This window comes from Sphaerodactylus townsendi, linkage group LG03, assembly GCF_021028975.2.
Source record: "Sphaerodactylus townsendi isolate TG3544 linkage group LG03, MPM_Stown_v2.3, whole genome shotgun sequence".
Taxonomy (NCBI): Eukaryota; Metazoa; Chordata; class Lepidosauria; order Squamata; family Sphaerodactylidae; genus Sphaerodactylus; species Sphaerodactylus townsendi.
The window spans coordinates 168270175-168291215 of NC_059427.1; the positions used below are offsets into that span (position 1 = coordinate 168270175).

The window sequence follows — 21041 nt, forward strand, 5'->3', positions numbered from 1 at the left end:
GGAGTTCCAAAATCTAAAATCATCCTGTAATATGGTACATATGGTCATAATATGGTAAACGTTCAAAAGACCTAAGTTGGACCTTCCTCCGATTACAACTCAGTGATCTGCTCAATGACATCTGAATTCTTTTAAAGTTAGACGATTTACCAAAATTGAGATCGGTATCTCCAACTGCTACAGCCACTTGGCGTTTCTGGAGAATCAAAGACATAGGAGAATTTATAAGGTCCAGGAACAAATACGCTGGGACATGATGGAATGAAGTCCATGAGGCGGGTTTATTACTATTGTTAATATTTATATTTTCCAAACTATGGAAAGAATAGAGCGCCTCGAATTTGATGGTTAAAGAAATGAAGTTGAGCAGCCGTGTCTCAAATGTTTTAGAAATAAAAAAGGCCTGATTTGCTAGAAGTTCCATCAAAGTGGGCATATTAGAGGAAACCTCCAAGCCATTCCCACAGTTAACAACAGAGTCACTAATCTCAGTAACCCCCTCAGCTGTTGATGAAGCAGCTTCGGAGGGCAAGAGGGGAAGAGCTGGTTTGTTTTCACTCTCAGGAGGAGGGACCAGAGAGCACTCCAAGGCCGAAAATCTGTTAGTGAGATTGAGCCCATTCACAAAGGAAACTGGCAGTTGGTTGCTAACAAAAGAATCAATGCTAATTTGTTTGCAGGATTTTTGAATTAAATCTGAATCTGAGTCAGAACGAAAGCGTTTCCTTGCTTTCACTGCACGGCAGCAGAGGCAAGAAATGAAAAGCAATAACAACCGAGACTATCAGCACTAGATAGTAGTGTCATATCCAGCTCTCCAAGGCTAACTAAACAACTAAGAAGAAGAGTTGGATATATATCCCCCCTTCTCTCCTATAGGAGATTCAAAGGGATTTATAAACTCCTTTCCCTTCCCCCCTCACAACAAGCACCCTGTGAGGTAGGTGGGGCTGAGAGAGCTCAGAAGAACTGTGACCAGCCCAAGGTCACCCAGCTGTTGTGTGTTGGATTGTACAGGCTAATCTGAATTCCCCAGAAGCCTCTACAGCTCAGGCGGCAGAGCAGGGAATCAAACCCGGTTCCTACAGATTAGAGTACACCTTCTCTTAACCACTACGCCACTGCTGCTTCTTTCTCCAAAACAGACAGGAGAGCAGAAAAAATAAGGAGAAAATAAAAATTAAAGATCAAAAGCTTTAAAAAGTTTAAACCAGGGTTTGAAGATAAAAAGCTCATGAGTTACAGAGAGTCAGTAGCCGTTGCCATCTCTAAGGGGATGTTTCAATGCTGAAGCCACCTACAGATCCTGTATGTTGGCAGGTATAAACATAATAAATAAAAACAATGTTTTTGCGTCCTCATTCCCTGAAGAGAACGGCTTGTTCCACATCACCTCACTTAAAAAAAAACACAACCCAAAACTATTTAGTTTCAAAAGGTAGTCATGTTAGTATATGACAAAAAGAGTTTTGACTTTGAAAAGTTCATACCCTGAAAAATGGGGTTGCCAGATCTGGGTTGGGAAATACCTGGAGAATTTGGGAGTGGTGCCTGAGGAGGGCGAAATTTGAGGAGGGAAGGGACTTCAATGAAGCATAATGCCACAGAGTCCACTTTCCAAAGCGGCCATTTTTTCCAATCCAACTCACAGTCACCTGGAGATCAGTTGCAATAGCAGGAGATATCCAGCCACCCTGGGGAGGCTGGCAACCGTTTCCAAAAATCCTGTTGGTCTCTAAGGTATAACTGGACTCAAATCTAAGTATCCATAGACAATAGTTACAGATAACAATAACTACAACCAAAACAATAACACAGTATGAAGAACATCAATAAAAAAGTTAATTAGATATGACAGGAGGACAGTAAGCATGACCAGTGGCACTCCAAACTTGGCATACTTGGATCAACGAGTATTATGCAGTCACATCGTACAGATTATGGGCGCTTAGTGAAATATTTAAAATACTCTACAATAGATTTGACTATTTAATAAAACAGGATGGAAGTGTATTTCAAAGTCTTTTATGGATCTGCTTAGATTTGCCAATGAATTATTGGCAAAATTAGCTGTGTAAAAGGGATTCACAGCTCCCAATTGTTGATCTCCAGATTCTGGATATAGCTACATACTTCTATAGGTTGCTGCCCAAATGCTTTTGAATGGTAAACTCCTTAGGGATGTACTGCCTTCTCCAGGTAACTTTTGAAAGATATCTTGATTTAATCTGCTTTTAACAACCACACTAAAACATTCTTATTAATATACTGCTAAGATGACTCCTCTGGAGGGAACAACTATATTTCTTTGTCTTCTAAAGGTACCTAAGAGAGTCGTTTGATTCCAGCAGAATAAAACAGTCTCAGTCCTAACCTTCCATTCACTTCTCAATAACATTTAATACACAAACAACACACAGAAGCAATGAGACACAGGAAAGAAAAACCAGATGATAAAGAGCTTTAAATATTTGATTCTTAAGGAACTAATCCGCTAATGTCTTACTGACATTATGATTATGCACCATTTTCCCGAAAGACAAAAAAGTCAATACCTGACATCTAGGTAGGATCAAGAGATGAACCCCCCCCCCCCTAAAATAGCTGGGTGTTTTTTTTTTAATTGAGGAAAACACATAAAGACACTTCTTGCCACGGTTTCAAAACATAACACAATTTTACCAGTCATCACCTTTAAACTAGTGTCTTGCTTATTAAAGCTCACATGCAAAGCTGGCTTTTACATTGTTACATTACAACTTCTGAGCCAACTTGTTATTCCAACAGGTAAGAAAAAAAAGAAAAAAAAATTCACTAAAAATCCATCATTGAACACTAAATCTTTCACTTTCCCCCCTACAATATGTTCACAGATTATGTATTTCCCACCTAACGTAAACCAGGTAAGGTTTGATGATTTGATTTATTACATTGTTGGAAGGCGAATCTTTGTAGCTGCCAAAGTGAATAGAAAGCCAACCCTACCATAGGATATATAAGGGATCCAAATCCGCAAAGGGAGAAGGCATAATTTGTCTGAGGTCATAATATACCTGGGACAGGGATATTCAGAAACTATTCAAAAGAAACTTAGCCTAGAGCTCTGCGTACAGGGGGCAGTTCAGAACATAATGAGGTAAATCCTCTACTTCCTGTTTGCAGATACAAATTCGTTGTTCAGCTGGTATTTTGGCATATCTGCCTTCTAAATAATTTGTTGGCATTGTTTGAAATCGCAATGCTGTCATAGCGTTCCTTATCTTAAACTGAGTAATGGCAAAGCTGGCTTTTAGACAGAAAATATTTTGCTGCAGTAAGTTAACAAGGCTAAGTCTGGGTTTAGAAATACTGGGAGATTTGAGGGTGAAGTTTGGGACAGTAAGGTTTAGGGAGGGCACAATGCTACACAGTTCACCTTCCAAAGTGGCCATTTCCTCCAGAAGTAGAATAAATGTTTTGATTAATTAATTAATCAATCAGTGACTTATGTTGTTGTCTATCTAAAGATCAGTTGCAATTCCAGCTTGGAAATTCTACTACCTTTGCAGAATTAAAAGTGATGTCTGAAATCTAGCCCATCCATTTGAAATTGTGGGCACATCCAAAAGGCCATTTACAGCAGGCTTACAAGATATATTAGCCCTCCTGCCCATCTGGTTCAGAACTGCCTCTCCCAACAAACTCCTGATTAACAGCTGCAATAATCACACCAAGGCCTGATGGGATAGGCATATTAGATTGGTATCTGCTGTCTCTAGAGCTTTCTCAGTGGTGGGACAGCCCTTTGGGGCAGATTGGGAAGGCCTTCACATTATTAGCTTTCCAATAGCTGTGTGAGACTGAATTATTTCAACAGTGGATAAAAGTCAGTGGATAAAAGATTTCCAGCTGCTTTTAATCCTTGTTAAACACAGGCTTTCGCTGTTTGTATTTGGCTGCATTTGAAGTTGTTATAACCCATTCCAAGTCTTTTTTTCCTTCCAGGAGAAAAGTGGGCTACAAATGGTCTTAAACCTGGTCTGAGCACAACAAAATCAAAGCTCCAATCCCCACAGTGCTACATACAAGAGGTGAATGCCAATTCAATTCAACTCAATTCTCTCCACACCTGCAACAGAATAAGTGGCAGAGCAAGGACATACGGCAGTGGTAGGATTCAAATAATTAAACAACTGGTTGTTTACAAGCACCATTTTAACCACCAGCTCTGCTGAAGTGGTGCGAACCTTCTGAATGCCACCACTGACATACGGCCTATCGACAGAAACATTGATAAAAACCGAATATAATCACACTGTTAATTAAACAAAAAATTGAAGTTGTAGAAAGGTGTAATGATATAAATAGACTAAAGAGCCCCTTTTTTGATACAAGTAATTTTAAAGAAACCAAAATGACAACATATATTAATTTTCTAGTCAATCCTCAGTATAGGAAAAAATTTATGTTGATAAGACCAATGCTAGTTTTAACTGGTAAATCTCTTTAAAAAGCCTCTGAGGATTGTAAATGCTTGTGCAATAATGGCTCATTAGAAACTGTAGAACACCTTATTTTTGATTGTAAGTTGTTAGATGCTAAAAGGCATAATTTTATTAACCCAATATTGATGAAATATCCTGGAAGAGAAAGGAAAACTCTTATCTCAATTTTGGCTAATGGAACTGTGGGACTGGCTGAAATGCCTTAAAATTGTATTTGATATCAAGGAATATGGAATTTGTAAGAACCAGAGAAATGATTTTATAAATCAAAGATTTGCTCTGAACTAAGGATTTGTTGAATCAAAATGGGGTTTCTGTGTGTAGAGACCAGCAGGTCAACCCTGCATGTCAGCAAACTGCATGAAGCAGTTATGCAGGCAAGCAAAGATAAATATCTTTAAGATCTCGTCACGAAAAGTTAATACATGACAGAAGAAATATACATTTATAACTTTGTTTTTGTCAGAACCAGCTATAGGGGATAGCTACATGAATAAACAGAGCAATACAAGAGATCAGAGGTTAGAATAGAAATGAATGTGATTAGTTAATAGGAAAAAGTGTTTATATATATGTATGTTAAATGAACACAGAAATGATAACGAGAGATTTATATTACTTACATTTTATTGTAATGTGTATGTATTAGAATCAAATGGTATAATGTTTGTATATTTGTTAAAATCATTTTAACCTGGGAAAAGAGAAGTTTTATGATCTTAAGAAATGTATGTAAAACGTTTTTACCTGGAGAGGTATCTCTCTTCAGGAGCAAACTTAGGCTGATTCCGCATGGGCCAAAAACAGTGGTGTGAAACTGGTGTGAAAACGGTATAAACCCTTTTACACCATTTTAAACCCTTTTACACCATTTTCACACCGTTTTCACACTGCTGTTTTTGGCCCATGCGGAATCAGCCTTAGAAGAGTAGAAAAGTAGGAAAACTGGTTATCCTTGGAAACCAGAAAAGGCAGAAGTTAGTTTATTGCCCCTCTGCATAAGGGAGGGACAAACACAGGAGCTGACAGAGAGGAAAATTCCAGCATTTGTGTAACAGAATCAGAGAAACAATTTGATTCAAAAACTGTCTTAATGTGACACGTAAGAAATAGAGGCAGAATAAGCTAATGGGATTTTAAGGTTCATGCTTATAGCACGTGAAAGGGGTATGATCTTATGGGATAAATTTACAGGTATGATTAATGACATCTGTACCAGTATTCTTTGTATCTATAAAGACTAAGGTCTTTCTTGTGTTCTTATGGTGGGTGTGTCTCTCTTTCGAGAGCACCTGGAGTGTGCCTCTCCCTTGGGAGGGGTCACCTTCTGTCAGAGATCTATATTCTGTTCAGTAAAACTTTCTGTTTGTTTCTGATGTCTGATGCTTTTTGGGGGGTTGTTTCCTAACCTATCTTTTCTCAAGACAGCTGCGCAGGCTGGACATGGGTTCTGGCCTCACAGAACAGACAAAGAAACAACGGCAAATGTAGCCAAGTTTGCTTGGAGGTACTGTAAAAGAAAAAAATCAAAGTTATAAAAAGACCTAAATTTTTATAGATTTTATTTAATTTGTATTTTAACGCTATTGATTTAACTTATAACTTGCCATTTGTGAATTTTAGATCAACAGAAAACTATTTTTCTAGTACTGATTTTAACAATATTTGTATCTAAGGAGAGAACGGGACATCCCAGTTACTTCAGGCAACGTAGAAGAAGCAGCATTAAGAATGATCTTGTCCTGGAAGGAAACGCCCGGACGACTGCCATGTCTCATTGTAAAACAGCAGCCTTCCAAAAAGCCACAATACAGGAAACAAGGAATAAAATGTGGGAAGAAAGAATCCGCCTGAGAGAACTGGCTAAATAACAATAAAAGAATTGCTTCAGAGCAATTTTCAAAGCAATCCTGTGAGGTGTCTTTAATTAAGAAATAGCTGAACGCTATCTTTAAAAAAAAATATCCTCATGCAAATTAGTTTCCCAAAATGTCTAAAAAAAAGCCGGTCATATTACCTCATCCCACCTCACTATTTTTGTCGCCATTAAATGAAGGCCCCTTCCGCACACGCAAAATAATGCGTTTTCAAACCACTTTCACAACTGTTTGCAAGTGGATTTTGCCATTCTGCACAGCTTCTAAGAGCACTGAAAGCAGTTTGAAAGTGCATTATTCTGCATGTGCGGAATGAGCCGAAGACAGCGCCCCGTCCCCTGTGCTTGGTTTCCCCTCCCCTTTTCAGCCTTGTTTTTCCGATTAGCGCCAATCACGGCACTGATTCTTTGGCCTGTCCCTTTGGAACGCGGGGGGGGGGGGTGGTTATTTTGGGTTTTCCAAAAAACACCTCCTTCCTCCTCCTCCAGGACTACTAAAGCTTTTGCAACAACTTTTACGTTAAGAAGAAATTCTGGCATTGAAATCTCAGAGTGTTCAAGGTTTCTTTCTCCTGAGCTAAACAAAGCATTGTATTTTTTTTAAAAAAATAAAGTCTAAAGACAAAGTAGTTTGATTATGTTCTTGGTAGTGTAAGCCAGGTTTGGAAATGCTTTCTGGGAAATCATTCCACACCCCTTCTTCCTCCAGGTAGTTTCAGTGTTTCTTCCCCTCTCGTCATTTCAGTTGTATCTGTTCTGCAAAATACTGCAAAAAAAAAAAAAAGTGGTGTTGCGGGGTATTATGAATGTGTTTTAGACATCACCTGTAATATGGCAGGTGACAGTGCGGGACAATTTTCTTTTTGCACAGCCACTCTAGCCCTACTGCACAGTTATGTTAAACCTCCAACTCAAAATGGGTGCTCAAAACCAGAGCATCAGCCACCATAAGTTTAGGAACACCAACATATATTCAACAGTCTTTTCCCCAAACACTAAAACCTTAATCTACATTGTTGTTCCAAGTCTGTGTTGTACTAACACAATAACAGTGGGCATCATGTGCTGCTATCATTAGTGAACTATTGATAATACAGACCAATTTTCTTCACCCTGCCCCAAGTAGTATTTCTTTTGGGGGGTGGGGGGGGAATCTGAGTGGAGGCTGAGAGATGAAAATGGATAGTTGAGAACCTTGTATTCAGACTGTTGTCCTATAATAAACCATAATGTGTTCACATATGTTTATGGAAAAACATCAGTTAAAAGCCTTTTCCCCATGAGTGGTTTTCAGTGTATCTTGCCACCAAATGCTATGTTTTTTTCTTTTAATTCCACAAGTTTTTTTTCCTACTTTTGGTCTCAGAAACGTTTTCCCTTCATTTTTCTCTATTATTTTTCTCAGCACTACCATGATTTTTTTTTGGGGTGGGTGGGGGGGGATCTGTATCAACGCCTCATTTCCTCACTCCATACTCCTAAAGCTGTCCCTGAGTTGGTAACCCCCTGGAGATTTTGGAGGGGGAGGGGAGAAACCTCAGGGGAGTATAATGCCACGCAGCCCACCCTACAAAGCAGCCATTTTCTCCAGGGGATCTGATCACTGTGGTGTGGAGATCAGTTAACTCAATAGATCCTGGACCGCACTCGGGAGGGTGGCAACCCTACCCTCTGCCCTTACCTCACAGTACAGTTGCCACCCTCCAGGTAGGACCCAGCAATCTCCTAAGCCAGGGGTAGGGAACCTGCGGCTCTCCAGATGTTCAGGAACTACAATTCCCATCAGCCCCTACCAGCATGGCCAATTGGCCATGCTGACAGAGGCTGATGGGAATTGTAGTTCCTGAACATCTGGAGAGCCGCAGGTTCTGGGGGGTGGGGGGGGGGGGGGGTGGGGGGGGGGGGGGGTGGGGGGGGGGGGGGGTGGGGGGGGGGGGGGGTGGGGGGGGGGGGGGGTGGGGGGGGGGGGGGGTGGGGGGGGGGGGGGGTGGGGGGGGGGGGGGGTGGGGGGGGGGGGGGGTGGGGGGGGGGGGGGGTGGGGGGGGGGGGGGGTGGGGGGGGGGGGGGGTGGGGGGGGGGGGGGGTGGGGGGGGGGGGGGGTGGGGGGGGGGGGGGGTGGGGGGGGGGGGGGGTGGGGGGGGGGGGGGGTGGGGGGGGGGGGGGGTGGGGGGGGGGGGGGGTGGGGGGGGGGGGGGGTGGGGGGGGGGGGGGGTGGGGGGGGGGGGGGGTGGGGGGGGGGGGGGGTGGGGGGGGGGGGGGGTGGGGGGGGGGGGGGGTGGGGGGGGGGGGGGGTGGGGGGGGGGGGGGGTGGGGGGGGGGGGGGGTGGGGGGGGGGGGGGGTGGGGGGGGGGGGGGGTGGGGGGGGGGGGGGGTGGGGGGGGGGGGGGGTGGGGGGGGGGGGGGGTGGGGGGGGGGGGGGGTGGGGGGGGGGGGGGGTGGGGGGGGGGGGGGGTGGGGGGGGGGGGGGGTGGGGGGGGGGGGGGGTGGGGGGGGGGGGGGGTGGGGGGGGGGGGGGGTGGGGGGGGGGGGGGGTGGGGGGGGGGGGGGGTGGGGGGGGGGGGGGGTGGGGGGGGGGGGGGGTGGGGGGGGGGGGGGGTGGGGGGGGGGGGGGGTGGGGGGGGGGGGGGGTGGGGGGGGGGGGGGGTGGGGGGGGGGGGGGGTGGGGGGGGGGGGGGGTGGGGGGGGGGGGGGGTGGGGGGGGGGGGGGGTGGGGGGGGGGGGGGGTGGGGGGGGGGGGGGGTGGGGGGGGGGGGGGGTGGGGGGGGGGGGGGGTGGGGGGGGGGGGGGGTGGGGGGGGGGGGGGGTGGGGGGGGGGGGGGGTGGGGGGGGGGGGGGGTGGGGGGGGGGGGGGGTGGGGGGGGGGGGGGGTGGGGGGGGGGGGGGGTGGGGGGGGGGGGGGGTGGGGGGGGGGGGGGGTGGGGGGGGGGGGGGGTGGGGGGGGGGGGGGGTGGGGGGGGGGGGGGGTGGGGGGGGGGGGGGGTGGGGGGGGGGGGGGGTGGGGGGGGGGGGGGGTGGGGGGGGGGGGGGGTGGGGGGGGGGGGGGGTGGGGGGGGGGGGGGGTGGGGGGGGGGGGGGGTGGGGGGGGGGGGGGGTGGGGGGGGGGGGGGGTGGGGGGGGGGGGGGGTGGGGGGGGGGGGGGGTGGGGGGGGGGGGGGGTGGGGGGGGGGGGGGGTGGGGGGGGGGGGGGGTGGGGGGGGGGGGGGGTGGGGGGGGGGGGGGGTGGGGGGGGGGGGGGGTGGGGGGGGGGGGGGGTGGGGGGGGGGGGGGGTGGGGGGGGGGGGGGGTGGGGGGGGGGGGGGGTGGGGGGGGGGGGGGGTGGGGGGGGGGGGGGGTGGGGGGGGGGGGGGGTGGGGGGGGGGGGGGGTGGGGGGGGGGGGGGGTGGGGGGGGGGGGGGGTGGGGGGGGGGGGGGGTGGGGGGGGGGGGGGGTGGGGGGGGGGGGGGGTGGGGGGGGGGGGGGGTGGGGGGGGGGGGGGGTGGGGGGGGGGGGGGGTGGGGGGGGGGGGGGGTGGGGGGGGGGGGGGGTGGGGGGGGGGGGGGGTGGGGGGGGGGGGGGGTGGGGGGGGGGGGGGGTGGGGGGGGGGGGGGGTGGGGGGGGGGGGGGGTGGGGGGGGGGGGGGGTGGGGGGGGGGGGGGGTGGGGGGGGGGGGGGGTGGGGGGGGGGGGGGGTGGGGGGGGGGGGGGGTGGGGGGGGGGGGGGGTGGGGGGGGGGGGGGGTGGGGGGGGGGGGGGGTGGGGGGGGGGGGGGGTGGGGGGGGGGGGGGGTGGGGGGGGGGGGGGGTGGGGGGGGGGGGGGGTGGGGGGGGGGGGGGGTGGGGGGGGGGGGGGGTGGGGGGGGGGGGGGGTGGGGGGGGGGGGGGGTGGGGGGGGGGGGGGGTGGGGGGGGGGGGGGGTGGGGGGGGGGGGGGGTGGGGGGGGGGGGGGGTGGGGGGGGGGGGGGGTGGGGGGGGGGGGGGGTGGGGGGGGGGGGGGGTGGGGGGGGGGGGGGGTGGGGGGGGGGGGGGGTGGGGGGGGGGGGGGGTGGGGGGGGGGGGGGGTGGGGGGGGGGGGGGGTGGGGGGGGGGGGGGGTGGGGGGGGGGGGGGGTGGGGGGGGGGGGGGGTGGGGGGGGGGGGGGGTGGGGGGGGGGGGGGGTGGGGGGGGGGGGGGGTGGGGGGGGGGGGGGGTGGGGGGGGGGGGGGGTGGGGGGGGGGGGGGGTGGGGGGGGGGGGGGGTGGGGGGGGGGGGGGGTGGGGGGGGGGGGGGGTGGGGGGGGGGGGGGGTGGGGGGGGGGGGGGGTGGGGGGGGGGGGGGGTGGGGGGGGGGGGGGGTGGGGGGGGGGGGGGGTGGGGGGGGGGGGGGGTGGGGGGGGGGGGGGGTGGGGGGGGGGGGGGGTGGGGGGGGGGGGGGGTGGGGGGGGGGGGGGGTGGGGGGGGGGGGGGGTGGGGGGGGGGGGGGGTGGGGGGGGGGGGGGGTGGGGGGGGGGGGGGGTGGGGGGGGGGGGGGGTGGGGGGGGGGGGGGGTGGGGGGGGGGGGGGGTGGGGGGGGGGGGGGGTGGGGGGGGGGGGGGGTGGGGGGGGGGGGGGGTGGGGGGGGGGGGGGGTGGGGGGGGGGGGGGGTGGGGGGGGGGGGGGGTGGGGGGGGGGGGGGGTGGGGGGGGGGGGGGGTGGGGGGGGGGGGGGGTGGGGGGGGGGGGGGGTGGGGGGGGGGGGGGGTGGGGGGGGGGGGGGGTGGGGGGGGGGGGGGGTGGGGGGGGGGGGGGGTGGGGGGGGGGGGGGGTGGGGGGGGGGGGGGGTGGGGGGGGGGGGGGGTGGGGGGGGGGGGGGGTGGGGGGGGGGGGGGGTGGGGGGGGGGGGGGGTGGGGGGGGGGGGGGGTGGGGGGGGGGGGGGGTGGGGGGGGGGGGGGGTGGGGGGGGGGGGGGGTGGGGGGGGGGGGGGGTGGGGGGGGGGGGGGGTGGGGGGGGGGGGGGGTGGGGGGGGGGGGGGGTGGGGGGGGGGGGGGGTGGGGGGGGGGGGGGGTGGGGGGGGGGGGGGGTGGGGGGGGGGGGGGGTGGGGGGGGGGGGGGGTGGGGGGGGGGGGGGGTGGGGGGGGGGGGGGGTGGGGGGGGGGGGGGGTGGGGGGGGGGGGGGGTGGGGGGGGGGGGGGGTGGGGGGGGGGGGGGGTGGGGGGGGGGGGGGGTGGGGGGGGGGGGGGGTGGGGGGGGGGGGGGGTGGGGGGGGGGGGGGGTGGGGGGGGGGGGGGGTGGGGGGGGGGGGGGGTGGGGGGGGGGGGGGGTGGGGGGGGGGGGGGGTGGGGGGGGGGGGGGGTGGGGGGGGGGGGGGGTGGGGGGGGGGGGGGGTGGGGGGGGGGGGGGGTGGGGGGGGGGGGGGGTGGGGGGGGGGGGGGGTGGGGGGGGGGGGGGGTGGGGGGGGGGGGGGGTGGGGGGGGGGGGGGGTGGGGGGGGGGGGGGGTGGGGGGGGGGGGGGGTGGGGGGGGGGGGGGGTGGGGGGGGGGGGGGGTGGGGGGGGGGGGGGGTGGGGGGGGGGGGGGGTGGGGGGGGGGGGGGGTGGGGGGGGGGGGGGGTGGGGGGGGGGGGGGGTGGGGGGGGGGGGGGGTGGGGGGGGGGGGGGGTGGGGGGGGGGGGGGGTGGGGGGGGGGGGGGGTGGGGGGGGGGGGGGGTGGGGGGGGGGGGGGGTGGGGGGGGGGGGGGGTGGGGGGGGGGGGGGGTGGGGGGGGGGGGGGGTGGGGGGGGGGGGGGGTGGGGGGGGGGGGGGGTGGGGGGGGGGGGGGGTGGGGGGGGGGGGGGGTGGGGGGGGGGGGGGGTGGGGGGGGGGGGGGGTGGGGGGGGGGGGGGGTGGGGGGGGGGGGGGGTGGGGGGGGGGGGGGGTGGGGGGGGGGGGGGGTGGGGGGGGGGGGGGGTGGGGGGGGGGGGGGGTGGGGGGGGGGGGGGGTGGGGGGGGGGGGGGGTGGGGGGGGGGGGGGGTGGGGGGGGGGGGGGGTGGGGGGGGGGGGGGGTGGGGGGGGGGGGGGGTGGGGGGGGGGGGGGGTGGGGGGGGGGGGGGGTGGGGGGGGGGGGGGGTGGGGGGGGGGGGGGGTGGGGGGGGGGGGGGGTGGGGGGGGGGGGGGGTGGGGGGGGGGGGGGGTGGGGGGGGGGGGGGGTGGGGGGGGGGGGGGGTGGGGGGGGGGGGGGGTGGGGGGGGGGGGGGGTGGGGGGGGGGGGGGGTGGGGGGGGGGGGGGGTGGGGGGGGGGGGGGGTGGGGGGGGGGGGGGGTGGGGGGGGGGGGGGGTGGGGGGGGGGGGGGGTGGGGGGGGGGGGGGGTGGGGGGGGGGGGGGGTGGGGGGGGGGGGGGGTGGGGGGGGGGGGGGGTGGGGGGGGGGGGGGGTGGGGGGGGGGGGGGGTGGGGGGGGGGGGGGGTGGGGGGGGGGGGGGGTGGGGGGGGGGGGGGGTGGGGGGGGGGGGGGGTGGGGGGGGGGGGGGGTGGGGGGGGGGGGGGGTGGGGGGGGGGGGGGGTGGGGGGGGGGGGGGGTGGGGGGGGGGGGGGGTGGGGGGGGGGGGGGGTGGGGGGGGGGGGGGGTGGGGGGGGGGGGGGGTGGGGGGGGGGGGGGGTGGGGGGGGGGGGGGGTGGGGGGGGGGGGGGGTGGGGGGGGGGGGGGGTGGGGGGGGGGGGGGGTGGGGGGGGGGGGGGGTGGGGGGGGGGGGGGGTGGGGGGGGGGGGGGGTGGGGGGGGGGGGGGGTGGGGGGGGGGGGGGGTGGGGGGGGGGGGGGGTGGGGGGGGGGGGGGGTGGGGGGGGGGGGGGGTGGGGGGGGGGGGGGGTGGGGGGGGGGGGGGGTGGGGGGGGGGGGGGGTGGGGGGGGGGGGGGGTGGGGGGGGGGGGGGGTGGGGGGGGGGGGGGGTGGGGGGGGGGGGGGGTGGGGGGGGGGGGGGGTGGGGGGGGGGGGGGGTGGGGGGGGGGGGGGGTGGGGGGGGGGGGGGGTGGGGGGGGGGGGGGGTGGGGGGGGGGGGGGGTGGGGGGGGGGGGGGGTGGGGGGGGGGGGGGGTGGGGGGGGGGGGGGGTGGGGGGGGGGGGGGGTGGGGGGGGGGGGGGGTGGGGGGGGGGGGGGGTGGGGGGGGGGGGGGGTGGGGGGGGGGGGGGGTGGGGGGGGGGGGGGGTGGGGGGGGGGGGGGGTGGGGGGGGGGGGGGGTGGGGGGGGGGGGGGGTGGGGGGGGGGGGGGGTGGGGGGGGGGGGGGGTGGGGGGGGGGGGGGGTGGGGGGGGGGGGGGGTGGGGGGGGGGGGGGGTGGGGGGGGGGGGGGGTGGGGGGGGGGGGGGGTGGGGGGGGGGGGGGGTGGGGGGGGGGGGGGGTGGGGGGGGGGGGGGGTGGGGGGGGGGGGGGGTGGGGGGGGGGGGGGGTGGGGGGGGGGGGGGGTGGGGGGGGGGGGGGGTGGGGGGGGGGGGGGGTGGGGGGGGGGGGGGGTGGGGGGGGGGGGGGGTGGGGGGGGGGGGGGGTGGGGGGGGGGGGGGGTGGGGGGGGGGGGGGGTGGGGGGGGGGGGGGGTGGGGGGGGGGGGGGGTGGGGGGGGGGGGGGGTGGGGGGGGGGGGGGGTGGGGGGGGGGGGGGGTGGGGGGGGGGGGGGGTGGGGGGGGGGGGGGGTGGGGGGGGGGGGGGGTGGGGGGGGGGGGGGGTGGGGGGGGGGGGGGGTGGGGGGGGGGGGGGGTGGGGGGGGGGGGGGGTGGGGGGGGGGGGGGGTGGGGGGGGGGGGGGGTGGGGGGGGGGGGGGGTGGGGGGGGGGGGGGGTGGGGGGGGGGGGGGGTGGGGGGGGGGGGGGGTGGGGGGGGGGGGGGGTGGGGGGGGGGGGGGGTGGGGGGGGGGGGGGGTGGGGGGGGGGGGGGGTGGGGGGGGGGGGGGGTGGGGGGGGGGGGGGGTGGGGGGGGGGGGGGGTGGGGGGGGGGGGGGGTGGGGGGGGGGGGGGGTGGGGGGGGGGGGGGGTGGGGGGGGGGGGGGGTGGGGGGGGGGGGGGGTGGGGGGGGGGGGGGGTGGGGGGGGGGGGGGGTGGGGGGGGGGGGGGGTGGGGGGGGGGGGGGGTGGGGGGGGGGGGGGGTGGGGGGGGGGGGGGGTGGGGGGGGGGGGGGGTGGGGGGGGGGGGGGGTGGGGGGGGGGGGGGGTGGGGGGGGGGGGGGGTGGGGGGGGGGGGGGGTGGGGGGGGGGGGGGGTGGGGGGGGGGGGGGGTGGGGGGGGGGGGGGGTGGGGGGGGGGGGGGGTGGGGGGGGGGGGGGGTGGGGGGGGGGGGGGGTGGGGGGGGGGGGGGGTGGGGGGGGGGGGGGGTGGGGGGGGGGGGGGGTGGGGGGGGGGGGGGGTGGGGGGGGGGGGGGGTGGGGGGGGGGGGGGGTGGGGGGGGGGGGGGGTGGGGGGGGGGGGGGGTGGGGGGGGGGGGGGGTGGGGGGGGGGGGGGGTGGGGGGGGGGGGGGGTGGGGGGGGGGGGGGGTGGGGGGGGGGGGGGGTGGGGGGGGGGGGGGGTGGGGGGGGGGGGGGGTGGGGGGGGGGGGGGGTGGGGGGGGGGGGGGGTGGGGGGGGGGGGGGGTGGGGGGGGGGGGGGGTGGGGGGGGGGGGGGGTGGGGGGGGGGGGGGGTGGGGGGGGGGGGGGGTGGGGGGGGGGGGGGGTGGGGGGGGGGGGGGGTGGGGGGGGGGGGGGGTGGGGGGGGGGGGGGGTGGGGGGGGGGGGGGGTGGGGGGGGGGGGGGGTGGGGGGGGGGGGGGGTGGGGGGGGGGGGGGGTGGGGGGGGGGGGGGGTGGGGGGGGGGGGGGGTGGGGGGGGGGGGGGGTGGGGGGGGGGGGGGGTGGGGGGGGGGGGGGGTGGGGGGGGGGGGGGGTGGGGGGGGGGGGGGGTGGGGGGGGGGGGGGGTGGGGGGGGGGGGGGGTGGGGGGGGGGGGGGGTGGGGGGGGGGGGGGGTGGGGGGGGGGGGGGGTGGGGGGGGGGGGGGGTGGGGGGGGGGGGGGGTGGGGGGGGGGGGGGGTGGGGGGGGGGGGGGGTGGGGGGGGGGGGGGGTGGGGGGGGGGGGGGGTGGGGGGGGGGGGGGGTGGGGGGGGGGGGGGGTGGGGGGGGGGGGGGGTGGGGGGGGGGGGGGGTGGGGGGGGGGGGGGGTGGGGGGGGGGGGGGGTGGGGGGGGGGGGGGGTGGGGGGGGGGGGGGGTGGGGGGGGGGGGGGGTGGGGGGGGGGGGGGGTGGGGGGGGGGGGGGGTGGGGGGGGGGGGGGGTGGGGGGGGGGGGGGGTGGGGGGGGGGGGGGGTGGGGGGGGGGGGGGGTGGGGGGGGGGGGGGGTGGGGGGGGGGGGGGGTGGGGGGGGGGGGGGGTGGGGGGGGGGGGGGGTGGGGGGGGGGGGGGGTGGGGGGGGGGGGGGGTGGGGGGGGGGGGGGGTGGGGGGGGGGGGGGGTGGGGGGGGGGGGGGGTGGGGGGGGGGGGGGGTGGGGGGGGGGGGGGGTGGGGGGGGGGGGGGGTGGGGGGGGGGGGGGGTGGGGGGGGGGGGGGGTGGGGGGGGGGGGGGGTGGGGGGGGGGGGGGGTGGGGGGGGGGGGGGGTGGGGGGGGGGGGGGGTGGGGGGGGGGGGGGGTGGGGGGGGGGGGGGGTGGGGGGGGGGGGGGGTGGGGGGGGGGGGGGGTGGGGGGGGGGGGGGGTGGGGGGGGGGGGGGGTGGGGGGGGGGGGGGGTGGGGGGGGGGGGGGGTGGGGGGGGGGGGGGGTGGGGGGGGGGGGGGGTGGGGGGGGGGGGGGGTGGGGGGGGGGGGGGGTGGGGGGGGGGGGGGGTGGGGGGGGGGGGGGGTGGGGGGGGGGGGGGGTGGGGGGGGGGGGGGGTGGGGGGGGGGGGGGGTGGGGGGGGGGGGGGGTGGGGGGGGGGGGGGGTGGGGGGGGGGGGGGGTGGGGGGGGGGGGGGGTGGGGGGGGGGGGGGGTGGGGGGGGGGGGGGGTGGGGGGGGGGGGGGGTGGGGGGGGGGGGGGGTGGGGGGGGGGGGGGGTGGGGGGGGGGGGGGGTGGGGGGGGGGGGGGGTGGGGGGGGGGGGGGGTGGGGGGGGGGGGGGGTGGGGGGGGGGGGGGGTGGGGGGGGGGGGGGGTGGGGGGGGGGGGGGGTGGGGGGGGGGGGGGGTGGGGGGGGGGGGGGGTGGGGGGGGGGGGGGGTGGGGGGGGGGGGGGGTGGGGGGGGGGGGGGGTGGGGGGGGGGGGGGGTGGGGGGGGGGGGGGGTGGGGGGGGGGGGGGGTGGGGGGGGGGGGGGGTGGGGGGGGGGGGGGGTGGGGGGGGGGGGGGGTGGGGGGGGGGGGGGGTGGGGGGGGGGGGGGGTGGGGGGGGGGGGGGGTGGGGGGGGGGGGGGGTGGGGGGGGGGGGGGGTGGGGGGGGGGGGGGGTGGGGGGGGGGGGGGGTGGGGGGGGGGGGGGGTGGGGGGGGGGGGGGGTGGGGGGGGGGGGGGGTGGGGGGGGGGGGGGGTGGGGGGGGGGGGGGGTGGGGGGGGGGGGGGGTGGGGGGGGGGGGGGGTGGGGGGGGGGGGGGGTGGGGGGGGGGGGGGGTGGGGGGGGGGGGGGGTGGGGGGGGGGGGGGGTGGGGGGGGGGGGGGGTGGGGGGGGGGGGGGGTGGGGGGGGGGGGGGGTGGGGGGGGGGGGGGGTGGGGGGGGGGGGGGGTGGGGGGGGGGGGGGGTGGGGGGGGGGGGGGGTGGGGGGGGGGGGGGGTGGGGGGGGGGGGGGGTGGGGGGGGGGGGGGGTGGGGGGGGGGGGGGGTGGGGGGGGGGGGGGGTGGGGGGGGGGGGGGGTGGGGGGGGGGGGGGGTGGGGGGGGGGGGGGGTGGGGGGGGGGGGGGGTGGGGGGGGGGGGGGGTGGGGGGGGGGGGGGGTGGGGGGGGGGGGGGGTGGGGGGGGGGGGGGGTGGGGGGGGGGGGGGGTGGGGGGGGGGGGGGGTGGGGGGGGGGGGGGGTGGGGGGGGGGGGGGGTGGGGGGGGGGGGGGGTGGGGGGGGGGGGGGGTGGGGGGGGGGGGGGGTGGGGGGGGGGGGGGGTGGGGGGGGGGGGGGGTGGGGGGGGGGGGGGGTGGGGGGGGGGGGGGGTGGGGGGGGGGGGGGGTGGGGGGGGGGGGGGGTGGGGGGGGGGGGGGGTGGGGGGGGGGGGGGGTGGGGGGGGGGGGGGGTGGGGGGGGGGGGGGGTGGGGGGGGGGGGGGGTGGGGGGGGGGGGGGGTGGGGGGGGGGGGGGGTGGGGGGGGGGGGGGGTGGGGGGGGGGGGGGGTGGGGGGGGGGGGGGGTGGGGGGGGGGGGGGGTGGGGGGGGGGGGGGGTGGGGGGGGGGGGGGGTGGGGGGGGGGGGGGGTGGGGGGGGGGGGGGGTGGGGGGGGGGGGGGGTGGGGGGGGGGGGGGGTGGGGGGGGGGGGGGGTGGGGGGGGGGGGGGGTGGGGGGGGGGGGGGGTGGGGGGGGGGGGGGGTGGGGGGGGGGGGGGGTGGGGGGGGGGGGGGGTGGGGGGGGGGGGGGGTGGGGGGGGGGGGGGGTGGGGGGGGGGGGGGGTGGGGGGGGGGGGGGGTGGGGGGGGGGGGGGGTGGGGGGGGGGGGGGGTGGGGGGGGGGGGGGGTGGGGGGGGGGGGGGGTGGGGGGGGGGGGGGGTGGGGGGGGGGGGGGGTGGGGGGGGGGGGGGGTGGGGGGGGGGGGGGGTGGGGGGGGGGGGGGGTGGGGGGGGGGGGGGGTGGGGGGGGGGGGGGGTGGGGGGGGGGGGGGGTGGGGGGGGGGGGGGGTGGGGGGGGGGGGGGGTGGGGGGGGGGGGGGGTGGGGGGGGGGGGGGGTGGGGGGGGGGGGGGGTGGGGGGGGGGGGGGGTGGGGGGGGGGGGGGGTGGGGGGGGGGGGGGGTGGGGGGGGGGGGGGGTGGGGGGGGGGGGGGGTGGGGGGGGGGGGGGGTGGGGGGGGGGGGGGGTGGGGGGGGGGGGGGGTGGGGGGGGGGGGGGGTGGGGGGGGGGGGGGGTGGGGGGGGGGGGGGGTGGGGGGGGGGGGGGGTGGGGGGGGGGGGGGGTGGGGGGGGGGGGGGGTGGGGGGGGGGGGGGGTGGGGGGGGGGGGGGGTGGGGGGGGGGGGGGGTGGGGGGGGGGGGGGGTGGGGGGGGGGGGGGGTGGGGGGGGGGGGGGGTGGGGGGGGGGGGGGGTGGGGGGGGGGGGGGGTGGGGGGGGGGGGGGGTGGGGGGGGGGGGGGGTGGGGGGGGGGGGGGGTGGGGGGGGGGGGGGGTGGGGGGGGGGGGGGGTGGGGGGGGGGGGGGGTGGGGGGGGGGGGGGGTGGGGGGGGGGGGGGGTGGGGGGGGGGGGGGGTGGGGGGGGGGGGGGGTGGGGGGGGGGGGGGGTGGGGGGGGGGGGGGGTGGGGGGGGGGGGGGGTGGGGGGGGGGGGGGGTGGGGGGGGGGGGGGGTGGGGGGGGGGGGGGGTGGGGGGGGGGGGGGGTGGGGGGGGGGGGGGGTGGGGGGGGGGGGGGGTGGGGGGGGGGGGGGGTGGGGGGGGGGGGGGGTGGGGGGGGGGGGGGGTGGGGGGGGGGGGGGGTGGGGGGGGGGGGGGGTGGGGGGGGGGGGGGGTGGGGGGGGGGGGGGGTGGGGGGGGGGGGGGGTGGGGGGGGGGGGGGGTGGGGGGGGGGGGGGGTGGGGGGGGGGGGGGGTGGGGGGGGGGGGGGGTGGGGGGGGGGGGGGGTGGGGGGGGGGGGGGGTGGGGGGGGGGGGGGGTGGGGGGGGGGGGGGGTGGGGGGGGGGGGGGGTGGGGGGGGGGGGGGGTGGGGGGGGGGGGGGGTGGGGGGGGGGGGGGGTGGGGGGGGGGGGGGGTGGGGGGGGGGGGGGGTGGGGGGGGGGGGGGGTGGGGGGGGGGGGGGGTGGGGGGGGGGGGGGGTGGGGGGGGGGGGGGGTGGGGGGGGGGGGGGGTGGGGGGGGGGGGGGGTGGGGGGGGGGGGGGGTGGGGGGGGGGGGGGGTGGGGGGGGGGGGGGGTGGGGGGGGGGGGGGGTGGGGGGGGGGGGGGGTGGGGGGGGGGGGGGGTGGGGGGGGGGGGGGGTGGGGGGGGGGGGGGGTGGGGGGGGGGGGGGGTGGGGGGGGGGGGGGGTGGGGGGGGGGGGGGGTGGGGGGGGGGGGGGGTGGGGGGGGGGGGGGGTGGGGGGGGGGGGGGGTGGGGGGGGGGGGGGGTGGGGGGGGGGGGGGGTGGGGGGGGGGGGGGGTGGGGGGGGGGGGGGGTGGGGGGGGGGGGGGGTGGGGGGGGGGGGGGGTGGGGGGGGGGGGGGGTGGGGGGGGGGGGGGGTGGGGGGGGGGGGGGGTGGGGGGGGGGGGGGGTGGGGGGGGGGGGGGGTGGGGGGGGGGGGGGGTGGGGGGGGGGGGGGGTGGGGGGGGGGGGGGGTGGGGGGGGGGGGGGGTGGGGGGGGGGGGGGGTGGGGGGGGGGGGGGGTGGGGGGGGGGGGGGGTGGGGGGGGGGGGGGGTGGGGGGGGGGGGGGGTGGGGGGGGGGGGGGGTGGGGGGGGGGGGGGGTGGGGGGGGGGGGGGGTGGGGGGGGGGGGGGGTGGGGGGGGGGGGGGGTGGGGGGGGGGGGGGGTGGGGGGGGGGGGGGGTGGGGGGGGGGGGGGGTGGGGGGGGGGGGGGGTGGGGGGGGGGGGGGGTGGGGGGGGGGGGGGGTGGGGGGGGGGGGGGGTGGGGGGGGGGGGGGGTGGGGGGGGGGGGGGGTGGGGGGGGGGGGGGGTGGGGGGGGGGGGGGGTGGGGGGGGGGGGGGGTGGGGGGGGGGGGGGGTGGGGGGGGGGGGGGGTGGGGGGGGGGGGGGGTGGGGGGGGGGGGGGGTGGGGGGGGGGGGGGGTGGGGGGGGGGGGGGGTGGGGGGGGGGGGGGGTGGGGGGGGGGGGGGGTGGGGGGGGGGGGGGGTGGGGGGGGGGGGGGGTGGGGGGGGGGGGGGGTGGGGGGGGGGGGGGGTGGGGGGGGGGGGGGGTGGGGGGGGGGGGGGGTGGGGGGGGGGGGGGGTGGGGGGGGGGGGGGGTGGGGGGGGGGGGGGGTGGGGGGGGGGGGGGGTGGGGGGGGGGGGGGGTGGGGGGGGGGGGGGGTGGGGGGGGGGGGGGGTGGGGGGGGGGGGGGGTGGGGGGGGGGGGGGGTGGGGGGGGGGGGGGGTGGGGGGGGGGGGGGGTGGGGGGGGGGGGGGGTGGGGGGGGGGGGGGGTGGGGGGGGGGGGGGGTGGGGGGGGGGGGGGGTGGGGGGGGGGGGGGGTGGGGGGGGGGGGGGGTGGGGGGGGGGGGGGGTGGGGGGGGGGGGGGGTGGGGGGGGGGGGGGGTGGGGGGGGGGGGGGGTGGGGGGGGGGGGGGGTGGGGGGGGGGGGGGGTGGGGGGGGGGGGGGGTGGGGGGGGGGGGGGGTGGGGGGGGGGGGGGGTGGGGGGGGGGGGGGGTGGGGGGGGGGGGGGGTGGGGGGGGGGGGGGGTGGGGGGGGGGGGGGGTGGGGGGGGGGGGGGGTGGGGGGGGGGGGGGGTGGGGGGGGGGGGGGGTGGGGGGGGGGGGGGGTGGGGGGGGGGGGGGGTGGGGGGGGGGGGGGGTGGGGGGGGGGGGGGGTGGGGGGGGGGGGGGGTGGGGGGGGGGGGGGGTGGGGGGGGGGGGGGGTGGGGGGGGGGGGGGGTGGGGGGGGGGGGGGGTGGGGGGGGGGGGGGGTGGGGGGGGGGGGGGGTGGGGGGGGGGGGGGGTGGGGGGGGGGGGGGGTGGGGGGGGGGGGGGGTGGGGGGGGGGGGGGGTGGGGGGGGGGGGGGGTGGGG

General features: G+C 72.5%; 1 protein-coding gene across 1 annotated transcript in view; it reads left to right on the forward strand.

Moving 5' to 3' along the window:
• NCKAP1L (NCK associated protein 1 like) overlaps nucleotides 1-21041 on the forward strand; it is a 640546-nt gene that overhangs the window by 425033 nt on the left and 194472 nt on the right. The window lies entirely within an intron of this gene.